A 10,121-nucleotide genomic window follows, 5' to 3' on the forward strand; every position below is an offset into this window, starting at 1 on the left:
GTAGGAATAATGGATCGGAGTGTCACGTTCCGACACACTGGATTAGTGGATCGGAGTGTCACATTCCGACACGTAGCATTAGGGGATCGAAGTGTCACGTTCCGACATGATAAGATTATAGAGAAGAAATCTTGAATTAACTTAATATACTCGATTTCAAAGAATCTAATTCCCAAATGAGTATGGTGTGGAGGCTTGAGTCCTCGAAGATGTGCTTGAGTATTGTGGTCGGTTTTGCATTATTATTCCATATATATATTGCTTTCTATTTTGAGTTGGCCGATGATACCTACTCAGTACTTGTACTGACCCCTACTTTTATGTTCTTCTTGTTGTTTTTTGGAGCGCAGCAAGTGCACCAGTGACTTCGTCTAGTCCGCAACTCTTACCAGTATTCAGCACGTCAGATTTCAGGGTGAGCTATTATTCCTAGCTCGGGCTGGATTCTCTTCTTCGCGTCTTGATGTCTTTGAAGTTAGGACATGGACCATCGTTTTACTAATTTTAGTCCTTAATAACTCTTAGACTTAGAAATTTGAGGATAGATGTTCTTGATGTGATGACTTCCAGATTTTGGGGATGATAAGTACTATATTTTAGAAGTTTATTTAATTGGTTATATTAATGAGTTTTGGTCTTCCGCTTTATATTTTGTTATTCAAAATTTATATATTGGTAAGCGTTGGGGTTTAGATTTGTTGGTTCGCTCACATAGGAGGATAAGTGTGAGTGCCACTCGCGGCTCGTTTTGGGTCGTGACAATAAGTTAATGAAAGATGTAGAAAATCGATTGTATCCAAGTTGTGAAAAGTACTCCAAACTCTCTTTTGTAGTGCGTATTTTTCAAATGAAGTTTATTGATGGATGGAGTAATACTTAATTTTATTCTTTGTTGATATTACTTAGTGATGCTTTACCTAAAGAAAATGTGCTCCCAAATTCTATTTGTGAAGTTCAAAAGATAATAAAAGCTTTGAGTTTAGATTATGTGAAGATAGATGCATGCGTTAATAATTGTATCTTATATAGAAAGGATTACGTGAATCTTGAACAATGTCCTAAATGTGGTGAAAAAGATGGAAAATGAGAAAAGGAAAAGATTCCAATAGTGAAGTTGCTTCGGGTAATTTGAATAACAAAAAGATAGGAATTTCTAGAAAGATTCTTAGATACTTTCCTATTATACCTAGATTACAACGATCGTTTATGACAAAAGAAACCGCAAAAGAAATGAGGTGGCATACGGATGAACGAGTTGATGGAGTGTTACGACATCTTGCTGACTCATTGGCATGGAAAAGTTTTGATGAAAAATATCCAAATTTTGCTTCAGATCCTCGTAGTATAAGACTTGGACTTTCTTCAGATGGTTTTAATCCTTTTGGTTCAATGAGTAATTCATATAGAATGTGGCCAGTTATCTTGATTCCGTATAATCTTCCCCCGTGGCTATTCATGAAACAATCTAATCTTTTGTTGTCTTTACTTATTCCTGGAGCGAAAAGTCCTAGTATAGATATTGACGTGTATCTCCAACCTTTGGTTGATGATTTTAAAATCTTATAAGGCATGGAATTGAGATTTATGATGCTTTTATGAAACAAAATTTTCAATTACATGCTTCATTGTTGTGGACAATGAATGATTTTCCTGCTTATGGTATTTTATCTGGTTGGAGCACTAAAGGTAAATTAGCTTGTCCAATTTGTCATGTGCAGACTTGCTCTTCTTACTTGATACATGGTCGAAAGCAATCTATATGGGTCATTATAGGTTTTTGGATATGAATCATCCTTATCGTCGAAATAAATGTTTTTTCGATAACACAAAGGAAGAAAGAATTGGACCACATGATTTGAGTGGTGAAGATGTTCTTGTGCAACTTAATACCTCTTTGCAAAGGTCTGCTGATGACAACACAAGAAAAAGAAAACGAGATACTGAAAGACATGATATTTGGAAAAGAAAAGTATATTCTTTGAACTTCCGTATTGGCAGAATTTATTGTTGAGACATAATTTGGATGCGATGCACATTGAAATGAATATTAGTGAAAGTGTGTTAGGTACATTGTTAGATATTGAAGGGAAAACAAAGGACACCCTGAAATCTCGATTGGACATACAAGATATGAAGATAAAAAAGTCCCTTCATCCCATAAAAAGTGGGGATAAATACATACTTCCTCCAGCAAGTTATACGATGTCTAAGGGCGAAAGCATTCAATTTTGTCAGCTCATCAAAGAAGTTAAGTTTCCCAATGCTTACGCTTCTCACATTATCACTATATCAAGGAAGCTAAAATTTTTGGGCTTAATAGTCATGATCATCATGTTTACTTTCAACGTATAGTACCACTTATCATTAAAGAAATTTTACCAAAAGATGCACATGACCCATTAATTGAATTCTCATTGTTCTTTAATGATATGTGTTCTAAAGAGTTGTCTATGGAGAAGCTACATCAGCTAGATAAAAGCATACGAGTAACATCATGTAAATTAGAACGTGTGTTCATGCCGACGTTCTTTGATGTTATGGTTCATTTGGCAAATGAGGCAAAGTTGGGTGGTGGTGTTCAATTTCGAAGGATGTATTACATTGAAAGGTTGGCTTCTTACTTTTTAAATCTATTCTTTTGATTTAAATTTTAGTAAAATATTAATATTTTTCTTCAAAGATTCCTACGAACCTTTAAAGGTTATGTACGCAACAAATATCGTGTAGAAGGATCAATTTGTGAGGGTCAAATTGCAGGGGAATGCATTACCTTGTTCTCTAGATATTTGAATGATATGGAAACAAAGCAAAATCGTCCAGATAGGAATTATAATTCTTCTAACATTGACAACCATATCTTATCTATATTTAGTTGTAATGGTAAACAACTATCAAGGGGTTTCTAGACTAATTTGAATACTCTAGAAATCAATCAGGCTCATTTTAACATTCTCCAGGATTGCTAGGAAGTCAGACTTTGGATTGAGTAAGATATGGTTCACCTTTAAATCAATTTCTTACAAACACTTAATAATTATGTCTTATTTTTTTATTTTTTTCAAATCTCCACAAGTATAGGGAACATCTAGAAATTTTAATCTAGGAGAATAATAGAAATGTAGCAAAGAGACACAAGGAGGAATTTCATTTATGGTTTGAAAAAAAGGTAAAATCATTCATTTGATGATTTTCATATTTATTCTTTTAAATAACATTAATATTATTTGTGATATTGTAATTAAAATACTACAGGTTATACAGTTAAAGGAAAATGCTGATAACCGAATTACTGAAGAATTACTAATGTTGGCAACACCTCTAGATCCTCGAGTATTTTGTTATAGAGGATATATCTTGAATGGTTCTCGATTTCGAACAATGGAATCAGAGCTAGGTTTGAAAACTCAAAATTATGGTGTGGTTGTGAAGAGTGATGAACATACCGAAAATATTGATTATTTTGGAAGGATAAGAAGAATTTTAGAGATCCAATATATGAACAATAAATCCTTTATGTTATTTCAATGTGATTGGTTTGAAGTTCCTCCTCAAGGTCGTAGTCAAAGTAGAGGTTACAAAAGAGATGAATATGGATTTGTCTGTGTAGATATAACACGGCCTCATTACACAATTGATCAATTCATTCTAGGTTCACAGGCTCAATTAGTGTATTATGTGAAACATGGTCAAAGTGAAAAATGGCATTCAGTGATAAGGGTAAGACCACGACATTTGTATGCTCTTCCCGAACAAAAAGATTAAATGGGAGAATATCAACTGATTGACTTAGTTGAAAGAGGAGAAACAATTCAAGAAGTAGAGTTGGAGCATGATAACATCAGAATAGAAAGAGAAGATATTGATGGAGTGAGTGTTGAAGCACCTCTAAATAATGAGGAAGAAGCCGATTTAGTAGTTGTAGATGATCTTGATCACGAAAATGTCGATGACTTCAGTGATTCTGCAATAGATGAAGATACTAGTGAATATGATGAAGTTAAGGATGATGATTGGTTTTGATTTTCAACTTGTCATCAAGATAAAATTTGTTTGAATAAGTTTGTTCGTAGAAGCTTTGTTTTTCACTTACCGAAACAATTAATTTCTATTTTCTACTTTTCCCATATCTCTTTATATTTATTCTTAGAAACTTTACTTGTTTCTCTGAATTTTTGAACATCATTTTATCACTATATTATTTTGGCATTGCTTTTGTTTGTTAATTGCTATGTTTTAAATTCATGATTTGTACTTTTGACTAGTATTTATTTGTATAATAATATAGTATGTTGCAGCTAATCATGCCGTGCGATATTACTAGGTTTGTTGTTGTGGTGGTTCCAGCCAACCATGATGAAAAATATGCATATTTCTAATGATAATGAAATTGCCGATGTAAGTGCAATCCCGCCTCCAGGTAAATTTATCCATTTGTTAAATTGTATTTTTTTCTAAATATCAAGATCATATATGTTTTATTTATATATATTTTATTATCTTTATGTAATTTTAAAGGAAAAAAAAAGGAAGGGAAGAGGTAAGACAACAGGGCTTTCAACCCAAAAGAAACGAAAGGAAAATGACAATGGAATGTTGAAGGTGATCATCCCACCAGATCGAACAGTTGCAGTAGGTCCTGGAGCTAAAGATTTTATTACCGAGCTCTCTGTTAAAGTACTCCATAATTCTAGACATGATGTGAAGACATGACGTGATGAATTGGAAGGGAGTTCCTGATCTAGCAACGAATAGGATTGTTGCTTATTTGTTGGTTATGACTTTTCTCTTTGTATTTTTTTTTTTTGGTTGAAATAGTAAATGGTTAGTAACGATATCTCTTATTATGTCGTTCTCTGTCTCTTTTTTCTTGTCAAGAAGCTCAACCATTTGGCTTTCTTTTGTATTATAATTGATGGATAGACAATGCATGAATCATTAGTTGTGTTCTCTGTCATTTTCTTTTGTTGAAATGGAAAATTTTTCATAGTGGTGTTTATGATTTTCTAGCTCTCTGTATCTTTTTGTTGTTGTTGTTGGTAAATATCCAGTAATAGTATTTCTTGTAATGTAATCCTCCCCTCCAGGGACTTGTGGCTTCCCCCTAACTGCCATGTTTGGTGCTTCTCCCCCTTGTATTTACGATGATAGTCAATTCTTCTCCAACTTGATTTATTAGCAGCTATATGAGTATCGCTATACATGTTTTTGAATTATCTTATTGGAGCGAACCCTTAAGGGTGGTATTTGTGCTTTTTCGATGTTTATGATCTTTATCTCCATACTAGGCAATTGTTCAAATGACCTGAAGGTCTTCTTTTCAGTAGCTTTAATGTCAAAGTTAGCCATGCAGTCTACCATCTTGTTACTTTCTCTTTACATGTGATGTGTTGTAATGTTACCCAAATCTTTTTCGTTTCTCGTTTTATGTCATATCCATACTTAATAATTTTCATGATGTGGTTTTTTTTTTGAATCCACAAAATCAAGTCTTCATTTAACTATATATAGAAAAGACTTAGAAACTTATCAACTAGCTCAAGAATCAAGGACATATAGTAGACAATGTAGACTTATTGCCTTATAAGTTTGATTTGTGCATGGGATGAAGAACTGAAATACGACTGTTAAGAAGACACCCAGCTGAGCCATCCCATAGAAAGTGCAATCAGGCTTGGCTTCATGACAATGAAGACTCTTGAAGAAAATCCTTAAACTCACTTGCACTGTCATTGCATCTCCTCTCTCAAGTGTTATTCTTGTCCTTGACTGAGTACTCAAATTTTGTTCATCTGTTTGACTATGTGCTTGTTCTCTTATTACTGGCAGCTTTTGAAACTCAACGCCAAGTGTGATTAGGCTGGCAGAGACTTGCTGATGGAGATAACCATACTTGTAATAGAAACATTAAGGATGTCACCGACATTTTTCATTTTGTCCACAAAGTTCTGTAACTGGTGCATGGGTGGAACTTTTATAAGGGTCTGAGACAAATATTGGGCCATATCAAGGGCTGCTTTTAATTCAAGTAAATCAGACCTTTACAAGGACTTAGACATGGGCACATCTTGAATAACAGTAGACTTGTAACTTTTCTCCTCAAAAGTAAGAAAATGCATTGGTTGTTGAGAATGAGGAGGGAGATTTTTTACCAGCTTGATTCGTATGTGGTTAGGGGTGTTCTTTACACCAGGAACTCCACTGTCACTAGGAACTAATTAATTATTTATACTATTTTTATTGCAGGACACCTTTCAGCTTCCGGACATACAACTCAATCGTGATACCATTCTTCAAACAGCAAAAAACTTATATCGATATTGTCGGAGAAGACATCATGATAATTTCAAGAAATTTTCTACAAAAGAGGGTCTGCAAAATATACCAACAGATGTTAATGAAACTGAATGGAAATTCTTGCTAGACTACTTCAGGTATGATGAATTTAAGGTAGTTAAAAGTGAAAATTTAAACATTTTATATTTATTGTGTCTTTTTTACTTCTTATATATTCATATCAAAATAAATTTCTAAACTTTAAATTAATGCAGAAAATAAAGAAAGAAAGAAAAATAACAAGGCAAAACAAGAAGTGAATCATATTTGCGGCAGAAAAACTTTTCAAGCGGTGTCTTATGAAGCGATGAGATATATGTCTTTCTTTTGATCGATTATTCTTACAATTTGAACAATAACATAATTTCATTTGTTTTGACAAAGGGATATAACCACTGGAAAAGAGCCGAATTTTCAAAAAATTTGGGAAATAACTCACATGAAGCCAAATGGGCAATGGGTTACTAGTGCTTCTGCTAAAGTCAATGTACTTTTTCTTTAACCTTAATTAATAGAGTGAGTTTGTTTAAAATATATGGAGAATTAAAGTTTGTATAACATTTTTTGTAGGACAAAGTGAAAGACGTTATTGCTGAAAAAATTCATGAAATTGAAGAGGGTACCGATGTGGATCCTATTATTAATGCTGCATTTGTGCAAATAATGGGAGAAAAATCAAAGTACATTCTTGGTCAAGGATCTTGAATTAAGTCAGCAAGTAGAATATTTAGAAATGAAATTCAAAAACAACATCAAGCACTACAAAAGGAAGCAGAAGAAGAACGCTATAAACGAGAGAGTGTAGAGATCAAACTAATGGAAGCTATGAATCAACTTTAAGAGGAGCGAAAGAACTGAGAAGTAATGGAATTTCTTTTAGTGCATGACCAAGTATTGTTAAAAGAGAGCATGATGGCGCTAGTATCTCATTTGAAGAATCCCAAGGTATTTATTTATAGTATACATCGCTAAATTAGTAGATGTTTCATCTCTACATAATTTTTTAACTCTCACTATACTTATTCACCTCTTTCTCGTTTGATTCTTCTTTTATCGACATACTAAGTTATTAATTTGTACCATATTTAACAGAATGACCTTCCTGCTTCAATTTTCAATATCTTTACAACTTCAACTACTTCTATTGAGACAAGTTCTGCATGTCTAATGAATAACAAATGGCTAAGTAACTTTTATTTAAATTATTTATCTTTTTAGTAAATGTCACTATTACGAGTATTTAGTAGGTATTAGTAAAACTTTTGTTTGGGCTAGTAATTCATCTCCTTATGTTAGTTGTATCACTATGCATATCCATCAATCATTTTAATTAAATCAAACAAACTCAATTTTGATATATATTTAGTTAATGCTTATAATCTTTCTATTGATGAGCAATTGCAGGAAGATTTACATGTAAAGAAAAATCAAGAATCACAGATGCAGAAAGAGTTGGATAACTTGAAAGACGTCATGAATATTGAGAAGCAAAACTTAGAAATGGCTCTTTATGAATGTGATAAATTCAATACAATGTGCTATGAAAAAGATGTAGAGCTTAAGGTATTATTTAAATGTGATTATATTTGATTTATAAAGGGAACAATCATTCATTTTATTGCTCCATTATTTAATTTATAGTTTGCCCTAACAGAGAAGCGAAACTTAGAAATGCTGCTTACAAAGTTGAGTTCTCAAGGTTCAAAGAAAAGTACTCCGAAAGAACTGATTGACGCAAATAATCGGGTAATGCTAAAAATTATTATTTGGACTTTATATTTTGTTCAGAATAGTATCCATAAAATACAAACTCATGTGACTTCACTAATTACAGGTCTTTGAAAAGATCCATGAAGAGCTGAAAGCTCGTTGAATGTTGTGTACAGCAGAAGAAACAAAAAAGAGGCTTTCGAGTGAAAAATCATCACTTGAGGCAAATATTGTAGAGATTGAAAAGAAGAAATCAAGTGAGGTATGTTTGCTAAATATCTCTTGTTTCACATTTCCAGCTCTAAGAGTTGAGTCATACTACATTGCCTTCTCCCATCCATAGTTTATGTTAATTACAATATTTAATACTAGAAAATTGCAATGAGTTGAAAGATTTATGAGATATTGGTAATATTTGTAATTTGCAATTGCATGATCGTGATAAACAAGGTTTCATTATGTGTCATAGGAATGCACAATTTTTGCAAATATGAGGCTATTAATATGCCTTAATCTTATTTGGAGTAGTATAGACCAAGAAATTTTTGAGAAATTCTCTAGCTTTGAAATAATAAATATGGTGGATTGTTATCTTCGACTTCTTTTGATGAGATATTGTTTGCATCTGATTTGGAGAGTAGTATGCCTATAAGAAGTTGATTATGAACAAAAAGAGTTATTAAAATTCCTACACATAGAGAGTTGTTCTTGGGGTTTTACATTTAGCTATTTTCTCTTTTTAAACTCAATCAATGCTCTTGGTTAGTTTTGATAAGAAGTGAAAAAGGAAGTTTTTTGGAATCTGAAAACTGTTAAAAAATTTATTACTAAAGGAGATTAAGATTAATTTTGACTTCCTTTTGTTATGTGACATTCTTGGGTTGAAGGAAGTGAACAGATGATCCTTTGCCAAATTTGGAAAATCTCACTCTCTTCCCTTTACAATTTATAAAGTTTATTTGATTTTTATGTGACATGCTTGGGGTTTAAGGAAGTGAACAGATGGTTCTTTGCCAAATCTGGAAAATCTCGCTCTCTTATTTATACAACTTATAAAGAGTCTCTGATTTTGGACATTTTCAATTGAAATAATTAAGGAAACTAAGGAGATTTATCATGATATTAAAGTGTGTTTGGGTGTATTATTGAGTGCATTTATGTGAATATCTCTGTTTTTTTTAGATTTATATTTGTGTATTTTATAGCTTGCTTTATATAATTATAATTATATTTATCTTTTATTTGCAGGATGAACATGCATAATTGAATCATTGCTTTAATACAAGTACTACTTGAAGATCGGACTATTCAAAAGTTATAACTAGCTAGTAGGATTAGAATATAACTAATGACTTGCTTATTGTTTTCTACTAAAAGTACAAACACATCTAGAAGTATTTAGTTCATTGGATATCAATCTTCATCATATTGACCTTTTTAAATTTATATTATTCTTAATATTAATATTTGTGAAAAGTTTCTAAAAGAAACGTGTATTGTGTATATAGAAATTATTCACAAATTATTGCTAAAAGTGTAGAAAATATTTGTATAAGATTTACAAAAAGAAAATGTGTATAATTTATGTAGCAACAACTCACAAATTGTTGCTAAAGTATAGATAACTATGTTTATTGCAAAAAAATTATTGTTGCTAAAACCCTTCCTAACACATTACTAACTAACTTTTTGTCTTTTTTTTAACAACAACTAATCTTGCTGGTAAAAAAATTAAGTTGTGGCAACACTAAATTTTGTTGCTAAAGTTTTTATAAGCAACAACTGTAGTAATGTAAGGCAACAATTATTTTGGTTGCAATAAGTTAGTTTTGACATCAATATATTTTGTTATTGCAAAACTTTTCGCATCAGCGATTATTGCAACAACTTTTATATTGTTGCAAAAAATAATTTTTGCAACAACATCCTATATATAGCAACAAAAATAATTGTTGGGAAATGCCTTTTTTCTTGTAGTGACTGTAGTACTGTGTGCGATTTTATTACATCGTACATTAATTGGAATTTTAAAAAATTATATTTTATTACCTATAAAGAAAATGTATTAAATATTGATA

At 31.9% G+C, this 10,121-nt stretch overlaps 2 pseudogenes; one reads left to right on the forward strand and one right to left on the reverse strand.

Annotated features, from left to right (window-relative positions):
* Nucleotides 1-2,174: 2,174 nt before the first annotated feature.
* On the forward strand, nt 2,175-8,066 carry LOC107027621 (annotated as a pseudogene).
* LOC107027388 lies at nt 5,536-6,212 on the reverse strand (annotated as a pseudogene).
* Nucleotides 8,067-10,121: the final 2,055 nt, after the last annotated feature.

This window comes from Solanum pennellii, chromosome 8 (genome assembly GCF_001406875.1).
Source record: "Solanum pennellii chromosome 8, SPENNV200".
NCBI classification, from domain to species: Eukaryota; Viridiplantae; Streptophyta; class Magnoliopsida; order Solanales; family Solanaceae; genus Solanum; species Solanum pennellii.